The sequence below is a fragment of the Pleurodeles waltl genome, chromosome 7, assembly GCF_031143425.1.
Source record: "Pleurodeles waltl isolate 20211129_DDA chromosome 7, aPleWal1.hap1.20221129, whole genome shotgun sequence".
Lineage (NCBI taxonomy): Eukaryota > Metazoa > Chordata > Amphibia > Caudata > Salamandridae > Pleurodeles > Pleurodeles waltl.
Genome location: NC_090446.1, coordinates 874,394,106 through 874,418,459, shown reverse-complemented (window position 1 = coordinate 874,418,459; position 24,354 = coordinate 874,394,106). Strand labels below are relative to the sequence as shown.

At 44.0% G+C, this 24,354-nt stretch overlaps 1 protein-coding gene across 5 annotated transcripts in view; it reads left to right on the top strand.

Annotated features, from left to right (window-relative positions):
- The first annotated feature begins 14,946 nt into the window (after nt 1–14,946).
- The window catches only part of ARAP3 (ArfGAP with RhoGAP domain, ankyrin repeat and PH domain 3), a 632,921-nt gene continuing 623,513 nt past the window's right edge, over nt 14,947–24,354 (top strand). The window contains exon 1 of one of the 5 annotated variants that reach the window (XM_069199483.1): nt 14,947–15,035. The gene's annotated coding sequence lies outside the window, so the exon portion shown is untranslated. Of the gene's footprint in view, nt 15,036–15,062; nt 15,266–24,354 lie in introns of those variants that run through there. The other 4 variants (XM_069199484.1, XM_069199486.1, XM_069199485.1 and 1 more) reach the window with 4 other exon arrangements.

Sequence of the window (24,354 nt, the reverse complement as noted above, 5' to 3'; positions counted from 1 at the left end):
TCTGGGTGAAAAACTCCAATGTCCTTTGTTCCAGGTTGAAGAAATGAGAGCTTTGGAGAAATGTAGACAGACTGAGCTGCAGAGGAGATGGACCATTTCCTACCAGTATCCTGATGAGGTCCTCAAAGTAGACTTTATGGGGTACAACTTTGCAGACAGATATCCCATCAGGGGCTGTATGATAATAATGTATGTATAATTTTTTGTATTGTGAGTTGTGCTTTAACCCATGTTGAGCGATCCTTTTGAGAAAATAGAGAGGTTTCCAGAGAAGGAGTACTCTGAGCGCAATCCTCCTGCTGCTACTCTTCAATTCATCCATGTGCACAAGGCTTGGTTTTCATTCACTGATTGCACATAATCTCTCACCACCTCACAATCTACACATCTCCATTTCACATCTTACCCACTCACTGTCAGCACAGAGCTTCTTCCTCACTCACCCACTCTGCGCATGCAGTCTTTTTTTCCTCGACTAAGTCGTTGTCGAATACTTCCTCACTTGCTGTATGGTGCTTTCCACCCATTTACTGTTTGCTGTTTTTCTAACTGAGTCATCCAATTTACAGTATGCACAGAGTTTCCCTCACTCACCCTACTCACTAATCACAATGACAGGAGATCTATGCCAAAACAATGGCTCAGTGAGTTTGAGCTTGCCTTCAACAGCTGTAGTGATCTGAAGTTCATGAGTTCCAATCTTGGTAAGGGGGGTGCATACTCAGCCATCCGACATTTTAAGACCATTAAATTGGGTACTGTTTCATAGTATTAAGACGCACAACATTTAAAAAAGGCAGAAGTTTGGTTTGAAGAACTTTGTGAGAAAATCAGCTATTATTGTTATTTTGATATAAACAGATGGCCAGATTTAGGTTTTCATCACCCTTGAGCCATGCAAGGGAGTGCAAGGGTGACACAAAACCTAAGTGAGATACTTCAAGCCATGCAAGGCCACCTTGCATGGCCTGGATAGCTTGCTAAAGCTAGAGCAATGTAAGGCAGCGCAAACTGCTGCCTTGTGTTACTCTGCCCCAGGAAAGTGTTCTTTGGTGGAGAGTGGGTGTTCTGATGCATTCACCCATGGATTTTGGTGCATTCCCAGATTTACCATTAGTGGTAGACCTGGGGACTGTGTCAAAATGCTACTCATCCCCAGGTGAGGCATAACAAGGAGAAATATTTTTATTTCTCCTTGTTTTTGTCCTCTTTCTATATTTGCTACATTCTGCAGCACATATAGAAAGAGGAAAATAGCTCTCAGGAATATTTTTGTACAGAAAGATGTCCCATCCTGCACAAAACAATCCTGCCTACAATTACGGCACCCTTGCACCATGTTGCAAGGGTGCCTATGTTGGCACTAGGCAGCCAAAAGGGTTCCAGCACTGGGAAAGGACTGGAATGCTCCATATTTATATATAACATTGAGAAAAATGAGTAGATTTGTGTAACAGGAGACTCTGAGATATAGGAGGTGTACAGTAGTGTAAAAAAGGGCTCCACGCCCCCCTTATTGTAGCGGGGGATGAGCTCCCTGTGGGCCCTCAGCACAGTACAATGTGCACAGGCAGCAGGTCTCTGACTGGGAGCAGGGGGAGGGGGCCTCCTCCAGGTAATTGGCAGGGGAGCCCTCAAGTTTTGTTACGCCACTGGAGGTGCGGTGAGGAGAATGCCAACAATATCCACATGTTTATGGTATGCCAAGGATTAACCAGTTTTTGGGAAGAAGTAAGTTCTATCTTATCAGAAATCCTGGGGCAAGCAATTAAGGTAAGTGTGTACCTTATGTTCTTTAGTGTGGATCTTGAAATTGCAAAGCCCATCTCAAAACTGAAAATCAAATTATTGTTTCTTTTTATACTCTTAGCAGGGAAGGAAATCAGTGCAACCTCATCTGCCGGCTGGTCAAGATTGGTTAGCAGCAGTTGGAAAATCTGAAGGCTTGATGTGGCGGCCCAGTCCCCATAGATAGTAACATCTGGTGGTGAGCCCTATGATTAAACCATGATCTGCGGGATTGGTGGGACTCCAAAGCAAGTGGGAACTTACTATCTCAGTGAATCTATAAGATAGCTATCAGATCCTCTCTGGTGGTACGATATAATAACACCATCAAGTGGTTAATGAGGTCAAAAAAATAAGATAAAAAAAGGAATGTGCCATATAATAAATGATATGATAAAGATGCCCCAGAGTGTTTATTTGTCTATTCTACTGTTTCAGAATGATTGGCTATTGGAGCAAGACAAATTGCAGAGATTGGACAGGGTACATCACATCAGTTAACTGAGCTAGCATTAGAAATAGCGGTGGCTGTCTTTACATGCTAGTTGGCCCACGGCTAATGCCAGAAGATGCCCTCAAATCCAACACTTCAAAGGGAACCTTAAAGAGCACAGCTAGTCCATGTGAGTTCCCCAGAGCTAGTCTGGCATCAAGTCAAGTAGGGCCACAACAGACCCAATAAGGAATCAGGTCAGTGGCGCTGAAAAATTGACAGAATTGTGGTCCACTCAGTTACAGGTCAGGACAACAGCACTAAAAGGGAGGGCCTGGGCCATGTCCTCATGTCAATCACCAGTGAGGCTTATACCTCGAAATAGCTGTTAAGGGTGGGGAAAGTTTAGCCATAAGTAAGTTTTGTGCAGTGCTTACAATTGTGGTAGCCAGCCACAAATGATGCTTGTATCTCTAAAAGACTGGTGACAGAAATTGCCTCTAAAAGCTCTGAGAGACCTGTATGGTGGCAGCACAGTCAGTCGTGCCTACAGTTGCGATATCTTTGGTATTATCAGTTACAAATTAGATTTTTGTATCTGAAAGACTAATGTGGCTTTGACTAAATCAGGAGTAAGTCAAACATGGGCCTACAAAAGGCAGCTAACATTGTCGGGGCCAGTTACAATTCAGAAATATGCAGCTTAAAGGTGGTTAGATCTGTTTCAAAGGCAGTCAGAAGTCAGGGCTCAGGGGAAAACTCATAGTGTGTAGAATTTATGGGTGAAGACTTCTGACACCAAAGTACATCACTGTAATGTTGTTGGGACAAAGTAGAACCCATTGCTAGTGTGAATATCTGTTTTACTGAACAGTCTGCAAAGGGTTCCGATTTCCAAGGTTATTATTGTGTCTATATTTACAATCCACAGTCAGAGTATACTTACTAACAGAAGATCGCGGCCCAGTCTAGCCTTGGGTTATTTTGGTTTAAGTTGTCTCAGTGGGTTTGGTTTCCATCCCTGAGCAAGATGAAAAAATCAGGTATGTTCCCAACTAGAAAAGTACACGTTAGTAAAGGTAATTGGAGATTTTTCACGTTTTTTATCAAGGGTTCACTAGTGGGGAACATTTTGGGGGTGGAGGGATCGGAGTAGTTCCTTTTTTGGGGGTTGGGTAGTTTGGTGTTGGGGGTGGGGAATTGGGGTAGTTTAATTTTTGGGGGTAGAGGGTCTGGGTAGTTAGTGTTTTTGGAGGTCAGGGTAGTTTGTTTTTTGTGGGTGACGGATCGGGGTAGTTTTGTTTTTAGGGGTGAGGTAGGGGCGTCACTTGTTTTTAGGGCGGGTGGGGGTTGGGGAAGGTTTTAGGGCTAAGGGTGGGTTAGGGGTGTTGGGGTACTTTTGTTTTTAGGGGCGGGGATCGGGTACTTTCAGTGTTAGGGGTGGAGTACTTCTGGGCCTTAGGACAGGTGGGGGGTCGCATGCTAGAACCACGCATGCCGTTCCCACACATGCCTTTACTAGGCATACTTTTACAATGAAAAATCGATGTAAAGGCATGCGTGGTAAAGGCATTCGTGGTAACAACGTGGTCGTTGTTACAACCGCGTTGTTCAGGCATGAGTGGTTCCAGCATTTGTTGTTCCATCATACATACCTGGTTAGTGCATGGAGTCTTCCTTGGCTCACAGCTAACAGTTGGATCATGATATGGGACTTGAAGCCAGCATCTTGATACCATCCCTTCAGAAGATAATTTGATATTCACTAACACATGTCTCAGAGTGGGCCAGTTGCAGGTAAAATCAGTTGGTGCCAACTGAGGTTTGTATAGGCTAGTTGTTGATGTTAAGGGCTAGCAAATCAAAATCAAAACCCTATCTCAGGAGTCATTGTTTCAGATAAATAATTGTTTTACTGGTGGATTTCAGCAGAATAGAAACCTAAAAGGGCCAAGACGTCTCAAATTCAGTGTCTGATACAATCATTTGGCATGGTCTCAGGGAATCTCGAGTGCCTTAGGACACCCTCTGACCTCACTAGAGGGATCTTAGTCCCAGATCACCATCCAGTAGAGACATAAGACTGTATGAAGCATTGACAAAGGATGTGTGGACCCTTGGGAGAAATCAAGGTTAATTTCCTTAGTAGAGGTGAATAGGTCCCTACTAGCAATGGTCACTACTCTGAGGCTACCTAACTGCAGTCTTGCAAAATATCAGAACTCTCCCAGGAAAACCAAGTCTCCTTCCACCAATGTTGCTTGTCCTTCACTCTAGCACCATCTATGGTCACTGGAGTGTGGGCAAGAGTGAAAGGACCCTTTACTGAATCCCTCTGCTGAGGGCCCTTCTCACACTATGCATCTCTTCAGCAGGCAGAAAAGCAGTCATTTAGGTTCAACTTTTCACCAGCTTCATCCCACCAGGAGAGTGACTTCCCACACACAGTTAAACATCCTAACCGGTCAGCACAAATACTGAAGATGAAGTTTGGGAGTAGGTTTTTGATTCCAGCACTACGATAGGTTAACAAGAGATTTTTGAGGCAAATGTGAGAGAAGAACACAGAAGCCCACAGAACAGAAAAGCATTTCCTGGGATGTAAGAAGAATGGTTTCTTGCAGAGTCTCTTTCGAGGGAAGCCATAGCAACCTAGCTACTAAGCAAGTACATGAAAGTATAGACAAAGAGAGTGCTAACATTGCAGTTGGGGAAATAATGTTTTGTGAAACCATCCCTAGTGATAGACCTCTTTATTATTCAGCGCACTCCATTTTACAACACACTCACACACAGGAGGTACTTGGCTTATCTCAGGCTCAGATTAATGACCAGAAAAAAGACTGCAAGCAAGAAACTTCAAAGAAAAACGACAGCTGCAGGTGTTCAGATGTTCTAAATACCTTTCAACATTCGCCTTTGTGCTCTGAAATACACTAGAACTGCAGCAGAGCAAGAGCCTGATTTAGGATTGGTAGATGTAGTCCTTCAGGGTGGTGGATATTAACTCTGTCACACTGATGGTCTATCATCTGCTAAATTTAGAGATGACTGCTGTCAGGATGGATCCCTTTAAGGTACAAAAGATTTGATGGACAGCCATCTGTTGGCTTTGACGGTTATCCACCAAACGTTTTACATTTGTTGTTTTCCTAAAATAACTCCATAAATGGGAGGGTTTTTTGAAAAGCAAAAAATGAATGACCCCCCATACTCTTGGGGTGTTTTCTGTGGCATGGAGGTCATTATGTTTTTTCTGTCCCTCACTACCAGGTTTTCTGACAGTGACACACAAGACGAAAAGGAAATCACACCGTCCGCCCCAAGTAGAGTGGACGGTGTAATGCCCTTCCTCCAATAACCCCTACCTCTTTGGGTTGTTGAAGAAAGCCACACATTGACGGGACAACGTGGACTTCATCAATGAAAAGCTTAGTTATGCAAGGCTCTAAAAGAGATGGGAGGGCCGTGATTTTAGCGGACAGAATACATCATTGCTTCAGCAACAGAGTTCCTTGTCGGCCTAACTCTAATTCAGACTCTAAACCAGTCAAACTTACTGTCTAAAACATTATCATGCTGTTACATAAAAGGCTCTGCTACACATGCCAGAGACTTAACACATTGAGACCAAACATAGTACACATCTCATCAAGTAATTATTTATGTGATGTAAGACATGCTTCCAGCACATAACACAACATTAGTGACAAAGTACATGACCATGTCTGAATTTACCTGCATCCTGCTTTCCTACACCTGTGTCATTGTCTTCAGTTGGTGGGTGCCGGAGTTCATCACCCTGTATCCTCCAATATCTACCATTAACTGGCCTCATCCCGACTGGGTCCTCTGCTGATATCTACGAGGGCCCATGCTCACAGTGGTCTCCCAGAGGTGCCCTTCTGCTTTTTGCTATTGTCAGGGGACAAAAATCAAAAGTGTGCCACCACACAAAGATAAGGCATGCCGCTGGGTTAATGACAGTGTGTACCGACCATCTAACAACACTATGGCAGAGGGTTCTCGCTGTAACAGCCATGGTCAGGCAATATCACATGAGGTTGATCACCATATAAAACTGCCAGACACTGGCCTTGAAACATGTCCAGCACACTTACCTTTGACCCATGCAGAGTTAGTGGAAACACATTAACTGAATCCCCAAAATGGTGCCTTTGGACAGCATGCTGAAAAATGTCCTTTGCGGCCACAAAAGTTGAACACAAAAGTCTCCACCTGACTTGATGGACGCCAGCCCATTGCACGCCTTCTACACAGTGATAGTTGTCCTGATTACCTATTCTACACCAATGTCCAACCCAAACTATGAATACTACTTGCTGCATTAAGCAAGGCAAGAGTTGAAGGAGTTCCACCAGCTCCTGGATGGTTATATAGAAGCAACACCTGCATTTTGCTCCCTGACTGCAATGACTCCCACTGATAGACCTTAGTCCCTTACATACTGAGACTTTGTTAGTTAAATGTTCTGTAGAGGCCCTCATAGACTTTCTGTTTAGTGCTTTAGTGTGGGATTATAGTTATTATGCTAAGCTGTTTCTCTAAGTTGGCAAGGGAGTCTGTCACATGAACTGGCTAATTGGACACCTCTGTGGTGTCTTCAAATATGGTTCTGCACATGAAGCAAGCTTGTCATCTACCTCATGTGCCAGGCTCTTAGAAATGGGGTCTCTAGTTGGCAGTCGATGAGCACCCTGTCCAAGCAGGGACCCTCACTCTGGTCAGGATAAGGGGGATACCCACTCAGATAAATGCTGCTCACATCCTTGGTAGCTTGGCATGAGCAGTCAGGCTTATCTCAGAAGCAATGTGTAAAGCATTTGCACATAACACACAGTAATAAGTGAAAACACTACAAAAGGACCCCACCCCAGTTTTAGAAATATAGTGTCACGGACTACTCGCCGTTTATGGCCCACTGGAACTGCGGACAGGTCTTGATTTTTGCAGGTTCTGCCTTGACCCAGGTAAGGGCTGCCTTTTCTGGTAGCAATGGTGCTGCTGACGGAGAGAACACCAAAAGCAGTCCGTGCCCTCTAGAAGGAGTCCCAGAGAGAAAAAAAAACAAAAGGGAAAAAACCTCTAAGCAGGAACTCCCTGGAACAAGAACAAAAAGTAAAAAGGTAAGGGACAGATGTAGTAAACTCCAATTTTGCGACTTGCAAATTGCCAGTCTGACCGACTCGCAAAATTGGATGCAGAAAGTTGTGTCTCAGACACCTTCTGAGACTCGCTATGGGGTCGCAAAGACCCACCTCATCAATATTCATAAGGTGGGTCGCAGTTTAGTCCCTGCACTCACAGGGATGGTGGCCTGCTGTAGTCAGCAGATCTCCATGTCTGTGACTGCTTTGTCAATAAAGCAGTTTTTTTTTTCATTTTGCAGCCTGTTTTCCTTAAAGGAAAACGAGCTGCAAAATGAAAACTAAACCGAAACCATTTGGTTTCGTTTTTTTCAGAGTAGGCAGTGGTCCATAGGACCACTGCCTGCTCTGAAAAAATATTTTTTTTCGGCATTCACAAAGGGGAAGGGGTCCCATGGGGACCCCTTCCCTTTTGCGAATGAGTTACCACCAGTGTGACACTGGTGGTAACTGCAAGTTGGTTTGCAACCGCATTCGCGGTCACAAAGCAACTCTGAATGGCGATGCGGTCGCAAATAGGAAGGGAACACCCCTTCCTATTTGCGAGTCGCATTCCCAAACTGCGAGTCGGTACCGACTCGCAATTTGGGGATGAGCATCGCGTCCGGCCTTTTGCATGCCGCAAACTGCGTTTTTCGCAGTTTGCGACATGCAAAAGGCTTCGGACATCTGGCCCTAAGTCTTTTGAACAGGACAAAAAACAGTACTGAAAAAAGCTGGAACAGGCTAGGAAAAAAATATAACTGGCGAAGAAAGAAGCAGAAGCGAAGATCACCACCAGAGGAAGTGTTGCAGCGCAAGAAGAACAGGAATCACTCACCTTATATACCCAAGAACAGGAGGTGACTAACAGGAAGTAGATAGGCACCATATTGGATTGGGAATATATCATAGAAACATATAGAAAAAGACACCATGTTAAAAAAGGTTCCTAAGGCATGCAGGGAAAAAGAAGGCATGCTGGGAAGAAGAAAGAACATGGCAGCAGGAGAAGGGCATAAATACAGGAGGAAATGAAGAACAAAGAAAAGAAGAAAGGAAAAAAGGATAGACTATGAGGTAAGTGAGGGGTGTGGGGGAGATGTCCAAGAAACAAGTGAGGGGTCGCCACGCCCACAACTTGCCGAGGCCCCATGCCCAATTTGGGGCCTCGAAAAAAAAAAAGAATGGCAGGGGCAAGGCATATTGGCTATACGCCCGGCTCGAGCATATAGCCAATATTTATCTGTGCGAAACAAGACCAGAACAATAAAAATCCAATATACAGTGTTAAAGATATGAATTTTGCAAGATTTACTCAAAAATACAGTTCCTTAAAGTTGATAGTTCCACCTGGGGCTATCACGGCATTGTGCTCAACAAAACCAACAGTTCAAAACAGTACTTTTGGAATTGCAGGGTGTCGTGATCCTCGCGGTGAGCTCCGAAGAATGGCGTCACTGGTGTCACGGTGTCAGTTCCAGGGTCGGTGTGGGAGTCGTCGGGCCCTTGAAGTCACACGCGTGTGGATCGAACTCCGGGCTGATGAAGTCAGGAGCGCTGGCATGGATGGCGTTGGGGCTTCGGTGCGAAGCAGGATGAAGCAACATGCGGTGCCCACAGGTCAAAGTGCAGGCAGTGCCTCAGTGACAGCATCCAGCGGCATTGGTGAGATCAGGGCTGCGGTGTGAAGAGGGGCGGTGTGACATGCGGTGTCACCAGGTCACGGTGCAGGCAGCGGCGTTGTCGTTGCTAAAGCGCTGTCATCGGTAGGCCCAAGCCAGCGGTGTGGGACGGGACGGTGTTTCCTGACCCTCACAAGCGGTGTCCACAGGCCACGGTGCAGGCAGGATGCCTGGTGATGACACTGGAGTTGATGATGCTGGCATCAGACCGGGGCTGTGGTGTGGTACAGGACGGTGCTTCGTGAGCCTCACAAGCAGTGTCCACAGGCCACGGTGCAGCCAGAGGCGCCAGTGTCAGCAGGAGCGGCGGCGTCAGGGATGCCTAGGTTGCGGTGTGAGCAGGCAATGCCGGAGTGTGGGCCCCACAGGTTGCGGTGTGAGCAGCGGCTCAGTGAAGTCATCCGATGGCACCGTCAGTGAGACCAGGGTCATGGTGCGAAGCGGGACAATGCGACTCAGTGCGATGTTGGCAGGTCACGGTACAGGTCAGCAGCGTTGTTGGCGGCATTGCGGTCGTTCCTCCTCTTGAGCAGCACAAAACACACAGTTCCCAGTGCTGCAGGTCGAGGAAACTGAGGTATTTGGTGTCCCTGAGACTTCCAACAGGAGGCAAGCTCTACTCCAAGCCCTTGGAGAACTTTCTCAAGCACGACACACCGCAAAGTTCACCACTTGCACTCTTTTAAGACAGAAGCAGCAACTGCAGGCCAGTCCAGCAAAGCAACACAACAAAGGAACAGTACTCCTCCACCAGCTCTTCAGCTCTTCTCCTTAGCAGAGGTTCCTCTTTATTCCAGAAAGATTCTAAAAGTCTGGGGTTTTGAGTCTTCTTCTTACACCCTGCTCCGCCTTTGAAGTTGGCAAACTTCAAAGCAAAGTCTCAAGTGTTTGCAAGATCCTTCCTTGTCTAGGCCAGGCCCCAGACACAGACCAGGGGGTCGGAGACTGCATGTGTGAGGGCAGGGACAGTCATTTCAGGTGTTAACGACCGCTCCTCCCTCCCCTCTAGCTCAGATGGCTCATAAGGATATACAGGCTACACCCCACCCCCTTTTGTATCACTGTCTAGAGAGGTGCAAAGCAGTCCAACTGGCAAACTGACCCAGACATACAATCCTCAAACAGGCAGAGTCACAGAATGGTTTAAGCAACAAAATGCCAACTTTCTAAAAGTGGCATTTTCAAACAGACAATTTAAAAAACAACTTCACTCAAAGATATTTTTTTAAATTGTGAGTTCAGAGACCCTAAACTCCACATTTTTATCTGCTCTCAAAGGGAATCTGCCCTTTAAGGATATTTAAAGGCAGGGCCCTTGTTAACCTATGAGAGGGATAGGCCTTGCACAGTGAAAACTGAATTTGGCAGTATTTCACTGTTAAAACATATAAAACACACTAGTATATGTCCTAAATTAAACATACACTGCCCCCTGCCCCTGGGGCTACCTAGGGCCTACCTTAGGGGTGCCTGACATGTAGTAAAAGGGAAGGTTTAGGCCTGGCAAGTGGGTACATTTGCCAAGTCGAATTGACAGTTTAAAACTGCACACACAAACAATGCAGTGGCAGGTTGGAGCCATGTTTACAGTGCTACTAATGTGGGTGGCACAACCAGTGCTGCAGGCCCACTAGCAGCATTTTATTTACAGGCCCTCTGCACCTCTGGTGCACTTTACTAGGGACTTACCAGTAAATCAAATATGCCAATCATGGATAAACCAATCAACAGTACAATTTACCTAGGAAGCACTTGCTCTTTAGCACTGATTGGCAGGGGTAAAGTGCGCAGAGACAACAAACCAGCAAAAACAGACCTGAAAAAATAGGAGGAGGAAGGCAAAAAGTTTGGGGATAACCCTGCAAAAAGGGCCAATTCCAACACAGACACCTAGCACACACGGAATGAAAAGATCCCACATCTCGTCAAGTAATTATTTATGTGCTGTGACACATGCCTGTTGTGCAAAATCCAACATACTAAACAGTACTCTGTTTGATATCCTAAATCAAGCATTATGTTTTCATAAAATATAAATCTGACTCATCTTGCTGGACCTCTCTGCTTCGTTCAACATGGTTAACCATGCGATCTTCTTGGTCCGGCTGAGGACCGTGGGCATTACCAATAGGGCCAATAAGTGGCTCAAATCATTTTATCAGATAAGGAGCAAGCTTACCATTTCCTCTGGACTTTAAGAAAATGCATTGTGGGGTACCACAAGGTTTGACTTTGAGCCCCACACTATTCAACGTCTGTCTAGCTGCCCACTGTTCAAGCTTGTGGAGAACTGGGGCTTTAATCGCGTCTGCTATGCTGATTACACCCAACAATACATTCCTTTCAATGGATAGCACAGTGGTGGAAAATGCCCAGAACTGTTCAACTGCCGTAGTGAATTGGATGAAACATCGCTACCTAAAGCTGAATTCGGGCAAATCGGAAATCTTATTATTTGGAGCGTCTGGCTCTCCTCCTGCTACATGGAAGTGGCCAGATGTTGTGGGGCCTCCTCTTATTCCTAAAGATGAGGTAAGGATTCTGGGTGTAAAATTTGATAACCAGTTATCTTTTAAACAACATGTGATAAATATCACAGTGGCTTGCTTTATCCTTTAAAAATATCTAAAGAAGACCATGTTAATCCTACTTGACCACATTCGGAGGATTGTGATTTATGCAATGATCACGGCGAAGCTGGACTATACAAACTCACTGTATTGTGGATTACTGACTGGGCTTCGCAATAAATTACAATTTCTTCAAAATGCACCTGCCCATCTAATACTGAAATGTAATAGAAGGCAATCCACTAGGCAAAACTTGAAGACACTACACTAGCTCCCAATCAAACAGAGGGTGATGTTTAAAGCCCTGACTGTCACTTACAGAGCCTTGCATCAATCAGGCCCTGTCTGTTTACTAAGCAGATTCTGGAAGTATGACCCTAGTAGGACTTTACGCTCCTCCAATCAGGGTTTGGTGTGTATCCCTAAAATACATAAGGAGAGGCTGCGGGATGTTCTTTTGCTGCATAAAGCTGGAAACTGCTTCATAAAGCTCTCAGAGATTTAGTTTCAGAAAAGGCTTTCAAGGCATCATTAAAAACTTTCCTTTTCAGGGAATTCTAGATTACTGTTCTCACTTGACATGTTTATTTAGTGCCAGGACACTTCTTGGAAAGTAGCTGTGCACTTTATAAATCACTTTCATTCATTAATTTATCTCTAAATAATTCTTGTTTATTTTTCCAAAATATGCATGTTATTTTAATTAGGTCAAAATGCCTCATTTACTGCTTCAAAATGGGACTAGCTGAGTTCTTTTAAATTCTGTCTCAAGTAACTCTCCTCAAACTGCGACTTTTGTGTCCATAAAAAATGTGCCTCCTGTTAACAAAAATGTGAGTCTTTCCCAAAATGGAGTGCTTTAAATGGGCTGGGTCCTGCCGGCTCTCAGACCCAGTAGTAATTAAAAGTGACTTTGAAACGGGTCTCTGTCGGGCTCTGAATACACGTCCTGAACTTCACTGGCAAACGGACTTACGATTTTTAAGTAAAAAACATGTCTGCTATGTAATTTCTCTTTATATTTCAAATGGTTAACTTTAATTATCTAAGAGTATTAGCTTTTTCAAATACTAGTGTTTCTGTAGTTTTTTCATGCAACATATGATTCTGAAATGTAATGTGAGCAGTGTCACCTCTGGGTGAGATCAGGTTGTGAATGAGGTGTTAATGAGGTGTTTTTAGCTGAGGATGAATGCAGTGTGAGATTCTCACAGTGCCTGTCAGTGGATCACAGAGAGATGCAGACTATGTGCACATCCAATCCCTAGCCTCTCTGCCGAACGGGGAAAACAATAGCCCCTCATGTGTGCCAATGCTATTTGTGGGAAAGTGTGAGATATGCAGATGGGGGGTTTCAGAAAGAGGTGGGGAAACAAGGGGTGTTAAGTGTCTGAGTGAGAGACTGCAAAAGAAAAAGGCGTGGAGGGGCAAGCAGGATTGTCTCAGGCACCATTAAGGCCACAACCCCGTCCACAGACTTTGGCACTATCTAATTTACAGTCTCATGTTTTAAAACTTAAAAAAAAACTATTGCCAACATAATTGTTGTTCATTTATTTCATACAGGAAAAAAGTGTTGGCAAAGCCAAGAGGCCAGGTTTGTTTTAGGTATATGTGTTTGTTGTATGATACGTCTAGATTAGTGGTTCCCAACCTTTTCTCATCTGTGGAGCCCCACTTTATCATTACTGGAACCCGGGGACCCCCACTGAATCATTATTGGAATCCGGGGACCCCCTACTAAGCCATTACTGAAAGCTGGGGACCTAATCTGTTAATTTTAATTTATTTTCTGAGCAGTCGCGGACCCCCTGAAGAGGCTTCGCGGACCCCCAGTGGTCCCCGGACCACAGGTTGGGAACCACTGGTCTAGATGAAATAGCAAAAACTCATAGAGTGGCATACTACTGAAGCACATGATTTTACTTTACATGTTTTAGCCACTCCTTTAATTACATAGGCCATGCCTCTTGGAAAAGAGCCACAGTCTTCAGCTGTGCCAGTTTTGGAGACCCCCCCCACCTTTTCCATCTCACCCCAAGCACTGCCAGAAGTGCTCTTTTACTAAGAAGAGCAGTGAAACGGCTCCCCACTGCAGAAGGGACTTAGCCAGTGCAGCCCTGGTGTTTTCAAAAGTGACTCTACACCCTTAAGCTGTGCCAGCAACACTGTTTTGTTCCCTGTTTACTTTTCGTAACATGTATGCTATTTTTCTGTAGTTTTGTTGTCCTGCATGTGACTCTTTATGCCAGCGCAGCGACTTCAGGTTGTGGGTGTCTGCACACAACTGAAAAGCGAATAAAAGCTTTGAAGTTGCAGTGCTACCCACATTGCCTGTCAGTGGGTCTAGCTTTGAAGTTGCAGTGCTACCCACATTGCCTGTCAGTGGGTCTTACAAGCATTCAAACTACATGTTCGTCCAATCATTAGCCTCTGTGCAGAGAGCTCTAATTGATGGTCACACGTGTACTGTAATTACCATTTTATTTAAAGGTGTGTGAAGGAAGTACTGTACATGGTTATCGAAATCATAACAGAGCCACAGAGTATGAGTTTACTTGCAATATGGTGTCACATTTAGCTGCCCAATAGCTCTCTTTTTTCTCACACACACACACTCCCTCTCTCTCTCTGAAACAATAGAAATGTCACTCATAAGCTGTGTGAAAATCTGGCAGCTGTGTTTTTCTTAATTCAAAATACGCCTCGACACAGTCTTATTAAAATGCACTAAAGCAGACAGTACTTGACAGCTAGGAGAGGATGTGGTCAGCTGGGAGAGGATGTGGCGTTACACCAGAGAATCCTGGGGATTCAGGTTGGAGTCTAGGCGTCACCTCAACATTCTGTGGTTCTGGGGGTGAATCATTTAATATCTCCGTGCCTACAATTTCAAACCAAATTAGTGACTTGTGTAATGTAACTGGTGTTCATATAAAGCGCCCCAATACCGTCGGATCGAACTCGCACTTTATAAAAACATGCGGTGACATAATAAGTGACATGCAGAAAATGGAAAACGCGTTTGCACTTTGGAGGCGAAATGTCAGGGAGATATCCTCTAAAATGTGAACAGGGGAACACGAGAGATAGATAGAAAAATCGCGTTTAAAAAGAACGGCTCAAGTAGAGGCAGTGGGTCCTGCAAAGCGGACCTGGACGGATGACCAGCACTAGAAGAGGGAAGGCTGCCCTGCGGCAGAGCGTGGGGAGGGCCTGAAGGGTGCAGGCCTAGGGTAGGTCAGGCGAAGCCGGGATAGGCGGTGCCTAAGTTGGGCTAGACTTAGAGGGCGGGATTTAGTTACGGTCCTCTCAGGTTAGGAGGAACGGAGAGCGACTAGAGACGTGCATGCGAGCTTGCAGTCCGGGAAGACCGGCCATCGAGGAAGGAGGAAGGCTGGCCAAAACGCAGGTGGGGTGTGCGTAGGCTGGGCCTTGTTGCATATAGGCGGGGTAAACGCCGGGTAGGCGTGGTGTACGTGTTCTGGGCTGTGGGAACTGCAACTTTCAGCTGCCCCACCTCACCCCTCCCGCTTGTGCTTGCAGCAATTCTCTCAAGGCCCGGGCCAGGCTATGGTAAGCGCTTCCAGTCCAGTCCTGGGCGCTACCTAAAAACCAGAGGGAGCAGAGGGCAGCGGCGAGGTAAGAAGTGTCATAGGGGTGAACGAGCTGACGGTGCTAGGACGTGAGGACGAGGGTTGGAGGAACTGAGGGGAGTGAGGGTGGTAAAGTGGGCAATGGGAGTTTTTTTGCTCCCCAGTGAGAATCAGGATGTCTGGACCAGGTGAGGATGTGAGGGTTCATTGGAGTATTTGCCCTGTACAGGTAGTGAAGGGACAGCAGGGCCCCATGGGAAGCTCACGCCTGTATCAGACATCTTCAAAGAGACTGATGGCATGGAGCGCGTAATGATGTTCTGAGAACCAGTGGGGGAAGCGGTCTCTCAGGGATAATAAGATCGCACCCGCTAGATATGAGGGCCCCAGAAAGGATGCGAAGGTCCCAGAGAAAACCTGAAAACTGTCGTCCTTGAGACCATGGTGACCCGCACATTGGTGTTGAGGGTCACATCCAGGATGTGGGGATCCCATTGCAAACACGGGGGGCCGCCTTGCTTCCATCGTTTGGATGTGAGGGCCTAAAGAAGGATGTGATCTCAAAGTGTAACACGCATTGTTAAAGCCAGCAGGTCTCGCCTTTAATAAGTGCGCGCTGAACTGTTGATTTTGTTATTGTATATTTTTTGTGCATTGTACGCCTAAAAAGTATGTTATGGGCAACGGCCATTTTCTTTTTTAAGTGTGTTATTTTATTAGTGGACTATTATGTAACGTGTAAAACTGAACTTGTAACTGAAAACTTATACATTTTCTTAAATGTAAAATATACTATCTCTTGTTACTAATAAAGATTGTAAAAATTGTTAATAGTACTGCAATACATGGGATTCTGGAATCCTTGTAGAAAAAAGTGCGTCGAATTTCTTTATAATCGGCGACAGGGTGCGTCACAGTCACCGATTATAAAGAAATGATATCTGAACCTAAGTGTAATAACTTATTACAGTTGAATTCTGACATCACAATGTCTGCTACGAGAGCCAACTGCTAAGGGGAAAGGCAGCGCTGGTCAGGGAGCATAGTTAAAGCAACTGGTCAAACAAAGTAAAACAAAACATTACTTTTCTTTTTTTCTGCTCTATTTTTTTTACCTAGCTGTACATTGACAAGAAGAAAGAAGAAATGTATGGCAAAACGTTTATTTTTTGCACTACATGGATAATTATAGTATAGTTAGAATCTTTCTGCATGTTTTTACTGCACCTTTTAAACTATCTTTTATTAGATTGCCTCTAATATATTTTTGCAGAAAATGTCTAACAGATTTTTATGTATGTTTATTTTTGCACTAGAGATTCTATTATTACTGCTCATATTTGCAAGCATGCTCTCTCTATGCACCAAGGATTTGTGGGGTTTGTGGGATAGGTGATGGTGTGACCATTTATTAAGAGGAATAAAGTACCCTCTGCCGTTCATGATGAGGATCTTGCAATTCACCTCAGAGATCCATAGCTTTATAGAGGAACTTGATCTTCGGTCTTGTTCTTGTACATGATCAAGGAAGTCCTCTGTGACTTGCAATATCCTTATAATATACAGCGGGGGTATTTGTTCCATATTATAAATCTTTAGACCAAATATATTTTTTCACAAAGGAGTACATTATTTTACATGTGAAAAGGGTAAACATTTTGAAAAATCATTGCTAATTTTGCTTTTCCCATTTGGATAAATATCAGAATTTTTTTCTCCTTAACCTTTATTTGGTGTTAATTCAAATAAGGAAGCAATGGTGTGCTGCCGGTGATGAAATATGAACATTATCAACAAAACGTGTTTCATTTTCAGTTTGGCAACCTCAACATAACTCTTTGGACAAATAATCTAGAACTCATGACAGTAGGGCACAGGAGAAGGAAGAAGAAACTGGCGAGAGAACAAGGGGATGCATGAGGTGGCTGTGTAGAAGAGCAAGGAGAGAAAATCACAACGGGAAGAAGTGAGGCACAGAACAGAAGGGCAGAACAGGACAAGAGAGCAGGAGAGGGGCACCTCACACACAAGGACGGCGAGGGAGAGCAGTGCAGAGATCAGTGCAGAAGGTAGACTGCTGAGCCACTCTAAGGGGACGGAAGACCAAGGAAAACACCCTCCAGGAGAGTTGGTATGGACGGTTCAGTGGAGAGTGCTGTGGAATAACACGGGGCGCAGGGGAACACATGACTAAACGTGTGGAGAGAAGGGGTGTCAAAGAGTGCAAGGGAGAGCATTGAGAGCGAGACTCACAAGAGCGGTGGTGATGGAGAGCAGGAGAGGGTATATAAGGATACGTGAAGACGAGCAATGAAGTAGGAATAGTGTGGGGTGGGACATTTGTAGAGGAATTACCTCACACTGGGGGAGATGAAGGAGGAAGATGGCTGGGGATAAGTCCAGAGAAAAGGATGGAGGAGAGCAGACAAAAAACTTGATGTGAAAAGTGTAATCTTTGTGAAGGAAGTAGTTAGGAAATGTAGAACTATTATTGAAGATTTGACGTACTTTAAAGTATGACCAGCTCACAAAATCCTGTAACGTGGAAAGGCTTTAAGTGTGTCTCGTGCCTGGCATATAAATAAGTTGTGGTGTGTGTGGGTTGGTGTTCACATCTGGGACTTTGTTGTCATTTACAGTATTTCTGAGTCTGTGAGGTACTGTAGAATTGTGTGTGACCAGTGTTGTGGTGTTGTGTATGTCTGAGCAACCATATGTTAATGTGGGTGGCTGGCAGGAAGTGATCTTTGTATGAAGGTTTCAGTTTTGTGAAATTCAGCATGCTTAGGTGTTAAGAATGATTTGTATGTGCTTGTGCATGCCAGTATTTCTGTGTCTTTGTGTGGCTGTAAATACCTATCATGATCGTGGGCAGCTAGATAGAAACTGTTTTAAAATCTAATGTACAAGCCACGTTGCCATGTGCTCCAATGTAGTGATTCACAGCAGCGACAGACGACGCATGGTAGATAGGCTGTAAGCATTGCACTCTTTTTTTGTGGGGGACGGGGGTTAAATGTTGTCTTTAAGGCTTAAAATCAGCAATTAAACATATTTCCAGCAGAAGTAATCAATGGCTTAGTTGTGATATGTACTGTCTAAGTACTGGCGTACATCTTGTTACTCAAACAGTGCATGTTTGCTTCAAAACAAGCAAATACTGTTGTCACAGTAACAATAAGTCTTCCCAAGTGACAGCTACATTGGATTCTAATTGTGTTTTTAGCAAATAGACGCAATGCCTCATAAAACAGCACGTTTTACTACTTGCAGAAATTTAGTGAACACATTGTGGTACGTTGACACTAAGGTGCATCTTCAAAGGTGACCATTGTGTTTTCACACTTCTTTTAGACACAATTGTCATCAAGTGTGTTTATTTCAAAGCGGCTCGACTCGACTTTTAATCTTGGTAGTTATGCATGGGTAAACGTTGGAAATGAGAAAGCAGCAATGACAGACTTAGTTTAAGAGAAAATAATAGTTCGTGCCGGTTGAAATGAAATTAGACAGTATGCTTGGGCCATCTTGTTCCGGACCAACATAAACATTTAGTTTGCTGATGGATGCGATTTAAGAGAAGGACACAGTTCATCAGATTAGGCGAAAATATTTAGCTAGAAGTTGTTGCCTCCCAGGCAGACTGCACATCCAGAGCCTTTATATTTAAGATCTATTTAAGACATAAGTAACTCTGCGGTTGCTTGAAATACATTTAGGCAGCAGGAGGAAAGTTGCCATGTTTAAGGGAAACCTTTTATACTAGGACTGCGGAAATGAAAATATGCTGCCTTAAATATAATTAGGCCGAGCAGAAACAATGTAATTGCAAACCAGAAACAAGTGCAAAGTTTCTTTGACATGAAAGTATTTGAAACAATAAATTCTCATTGCTTGCTATGTAGTTCGGAAGGGAAATGTAACAGTGAAAGTGCGGTGAGGTAAAACGCTGAAATTCTGGGTAAGAGATAAGTATTCAGCGGTTGGCTGCTAAGAAATTTGTCAACTTGGGTTGATGATGTATGTTCAGGTCAAAATATTTTGCAGACAGAAAAAAATGAAGCAGCAAGGCAAAGCTGTTCAGAAAATGTTTACAACTAAAGTGAACATAAGCACCACAGTCTGAGCTCTTAAACAAATAAAAACACCTGCTAAGAGAAAACATTTATCCTGCTGCAGTTGGAATGACAGTGGGGAGGAGAGTGGAGTGCTTTTCCCTTGGAATGATAAGGAGCAGTCAACAGACACTGATACTGCCTCCCTGCGTTCCCCTTGCATGGCCCCATTCATTCCACCCCTTTTCGTATATTGTATATTATTGTGTCCATTCCCAGTTTCCGAAGGTTTGCCCTTGAGCCCTGCATAGTAGGCAGTTTGTATTAGTCACTCGTTTGTAGTTCTTGATTTGTGTCACTTTTTTGTCCGGGCATAGATATGACTCTGAATTAATCATTATGTTTTCCTCACTTGTTATTGAGCAAGTAGGATGTGTTGGTCTACTTACCAAGATTTTGGATTAGCATCTAAGAATTCGTTTTATACTGCAAAGTATTGTAGACACTAGTCGACTCTAATTCTCTCATGCCTTCTCATCCATATTCAGCCTTTTTGTTACCATCATGAGCTAGGTTCTTATAAATTGTTAAATCTCACTATCATATGTGAATTATTTTCAAAGTTCCAAAAAATGAAGTACACTTACAAAATGTGAGTTTTATTTACTATTGTCTATAAAGCAAAGTAGTTATTGCAAAATCCTCCAAGACAAGGCATGTTTGTGTCTCTTAGTGCTTCCGGGTACCGCCTTCCGTTAAGTGCCTTTCTTTCCGGTTGGACCTTGACCTATTTGATCTCGAGTGCAGGGTTTTCTCTTTCCAGGATGCAAGCAGCATCCTGTCTCCCATTGAATAGCTCTCTGTGCTTCCAGCCTAGCGTTTAAAGACACTATTGTGTCCTACATAAAACTTATGGTACAGCCCCTTGTTTGTCCCAAGGCACAGAGCTACTACATTTAAAAACATAAATCGTTTGCATTGCATGTAAAAGATGAACGATTCAGGGCGCTTGAAGGCTAAAGTTCTCCGTAGCCCAGGTGAACGTCTAAGACTGTTCTTTTTGCAGGCCCACTTGTAGCATTTCATTAACAGCCCCATGGGACATGTAGTACCACTTTACTAGGGACTTTCGAGTAAATTAATTATGCCAGTTAGGTATAAGTCAATGTTACCATTTTTTAAGGAGTGAGCACATGGACTGGTTATCAGTGGAAAAGTGTGCAGAGTCCTAAAGCTGGCAAAAAAAGAGATCAGCAAAAAGAGGCTCCCATTGGCCTCAGGGTGCTTTGCAGGATTAGCGTCATTATTTTTTATGCTAACCCTGCAAAGTGTTGGACTAGCATAAAAAATATGACAGTAGTCCCCCTGCCTACTGCCATGGTGCACCGTATTTTAAATACAGCGCACACATGGTGGCATTAGGGGGCGCTAAGGAGCGCAAGAAAAGTGGTGCTGCACCACTTTTCATAAATCTGCCCCTAGGATTTTAATGATTTTTTAGGAGTATTATCATCATTAGGACATTGGTAAAGGGCCTACAAAACTCGGAGCAATAGAGAAGGAAAATAAGACCTAAATTGTAAAGGAGAAAACACACTGAAACAATGTATATAGCTTTCATAAATTGAGATCAGGATTTGTGGAGCCTGAATAGACAGTGGGAGACATTTCCATGGAGTGTCCACATGCGAGATCTTTTAAATCTGGGCATCGGTAATATGAGCTTGCCATTCAAGCAGAAAAAATAAGCATGGACGTGCAATTAACAGCATGTCTTCAGATAGTCTGCAGAAGCCCCTTGGGTTACTTTGTGGATTCTGGTGAGAGCTTTAAAGTGAATTGTGACATACCCCATGGTTTGCTGATTGTCCACTTTATGGAAAATCCACAGCCATATAGAATTATTCTGTTACCAGTAATCTTCATTACTCTGAGCTCCAGTCTTTCCTGTCACACCCTACCAGCTTGAGGTGACTTGTCCCCTTGAGTCAACTACCATTTTAAAGATGTACCTCTCAAAGTACTTATTTTATTTGTACTACTGTACCCCGCCCCTTAACTGTATGCTTCAACATCCCTCTATGGACATCCTGCAAGTAACAAGCTAATACAGGTGCCAAAGAAAATGAAGTTGTGGGTAGAGACGAGGACTTAGATGAAGATTAGTGGCAAGTAATAGAATCATATTCCCATATTCCCAGTCCGAGTTCCAACATCACGAGAATACAACCCAAACTTAGATTTCCTTCAGGCAGCCAATAAATAAATCTGCTTCAATCCTTGTGATATAGTACTCTTTACTGGAATAAAGAAAATAAACATTTAAATCAATAAGTAGTAGTCTTTAGAACACCCAAAAGGAAAAGATTGTAATTGTTGCCAACATCCATATGATAACACTTAACAAAAGTATGGATATTTGGCAATTTGGCTAGGCTTGGTTCTCTTCTAGTGGAACACTCTTTGCTACTTCCCATGAAGTATCCACCTCTCCAGTAGTTCTGTCTTAGATGTTTTCTGGGTAGAATCTCCATCCATTAAATATGCATCAACAGTAACCTGGGATACTCATCTACTAATCGTTGCTGACAATGGCTTGTTGGCTGGCCTACATGGTAGAAATATGGATTTTAATTTCTACAGTCTTTTGCCCTGTCCAGAAAAAACGTCCTTCTTACATCCAGGGCTAATTAAATGTTAAAGTTTGAACTTGAATGGATTTAGGGTTCGAAAGTAAAACCTTAAGTAAGGAAAATGAATCACCAAAAAACAGTTCTCCTAATCATCTTGCTTATGTTATCTCTACAAAAAAGCAACCTTTGTTGTTAATCATGCAAGAAAAGCTGACTCTAATGACTCAAAAGGAGGAACTTGTAACACAGCACAATAAGAATGTTGCAAGGAGGAAGAGGATTGGGAAGTACAGTTTTTCTCAGCTGAAAACTTTTTCACTAACCTGAAAGCCTATGGTAACATTTTTAAATGTTCATGAAACCTTCTCTTAAGAACTCTAAATGTTGATGTGGGTCATAAGGTGTAGCCATCAACCTTTATTCCCACTCCAAAGTTTAACTTTTTTAAATGTTTAGTGCATGATGCGATAGTAGACAAATTCTAGATCCTTGAATGTAAACTACTACATCTCTAAACAACCTAATTGCTGTAGACCAACTCTCTTAACTGCCAAACTGTGAGGCAAAGATTTTAGTACTTTTCTGAGTCATCTACGTAAGGTAGAGAGGTGATGTTTGCAGTGTGATGTGAAGATATTGCTGTATTGTTTAGCTGCATCAGAGTTGAAAACCTCAGACGAGGTGACAAGAAAAAGTGATTGAATTCACTGTGACCCTCGCCTCCCGAGTCTTCTGAATCTTTCTGTGGAAAAGGGGAGTAGAAGTTAATACACATAGAAGTCCTGTCAGGGCATCCCTTCACTATGCCTCCTGTTCATTTAATTACGGCCTAAAACATTTTGCACCCAAGAATGCCAGGAGGTATATTTAAGCTCTGTCTGACCTGCTTCAAGCTCCCACAGCTGTATCCACAATGACCACCTTTCTGCTGTTAAAGCTCCAGTAGATGTAGCAAATGACCATAGAGAATCAAAGGTTGTATGAGACAGGAATTTGGCTAGCAATTCCATATTTTCCATAACAGAAATGGCATCAGCTCCTTCCTTTCAACCAATTTGGATGCCACCTTGCCACTGAAGGAGGGGGACACCAATATAGCCACCCCTGCAGTCTTGGAGGGAGCAGATGAGAAAGAATATTGTGGGAAGGCACAAGTGCGCAGCCTGTGCCAGTTACCGGTGACTAAATGAGTTTCCTGCTAGAGGCACAGATCTGGCTAGATTGTTCTAAGTAGGACAGAATGGCATGGAGTTTGATTGTATTGTTGAGTACCTTCACATTCAGGGTAATATTTTTAAGGTAGTATCAGTGTCATGGATGTAAGGGACATGCAGTGAGATTGTGCTGTTTTTAGTGCCCCATCTTCTTCCCCAGAGTCTGACTCTGACTGTGGCTGGGCCAGTGCATAAGTGTGTCAGCAAAGCAGTGTAACCTCATGTTCTGTAAGTTTACACCCCAACAACCTTTTAGAGCAAGAAACAAAAGCAACATAACTCTCAGGCGAGAGACCTCAGAAGGTATAAAAATTGTCACACTGGGAATTAAATTATCAGGTTTGTGTGGTGGCCCCCACCCCCACCACCCGGCCCCACCTGCCTCAAGTAGTAAAGCTGCCTCAGGAGTCCCAGTGGCTCTCATGTTGTTTCTGCTCCTGCAGAATTGCCTGCCAGCATATCCAGCACTGCTTGCCTCTCCATCGCAATAGTCTCTGGGTCTTGTTGTAGCCCCTTAGGCATAGATCTTTTCACTTGCCAGCGTAGGCACCTATGGGTCTCTGGGTCTTGTTGTAGCCCCTTAGGCATAGATCTTTTCACTTGCCAGCGTAGGCACCTATGGGTCTCTGGGTCTTGTTGTAGCCCCTTAGGCATAGATCTTTTCACTTGCCAGCGTAGGCACCTATGGGTCTTCCGGTCTCGTGGGCTGGATTGTTGTTTGATAGCATGGGATTTATCAACTCCTAGCAGCCTGCAATCGTCAATGAGGGATCGGAGCTGGTGGAGTTTGCCATCCATATGGAAGATTAGCTGGAGCAAGTGACCCTAGAATAATGAAATGCCCTTACTCCACAAATAGGCAGTCACTGGGCGGAAGTCTCAGCATTTTTGTAGTGTGGTAGCTGATATGTCCTTGTAGAGCATCGGTGTGTGTCATCTGAATTGCACAGAGTGGTGGTCTTTAGCTGTGCGGAGAATGCCTTCTTTATGCTGGAAATCATGGAAATACATTAATATATCTGCGGGGTGGGTAGATTCCGGTTTTGTAGGGTCATCTTTATGCACTCTGTCAAGCTGTATCTCCTTATCAGTTGGTGATTCCAGGATGTGTAGAAAAAGGTCCCTAATATATGCTCCCAGGCTTCTGCCCTGTGCGCTTGTCGGTACCCCCTTTAATGTATATGTTATTGCATCTTGACTGGTTTTCCAGATCCTCAGCGTGGCCCTGCAAGC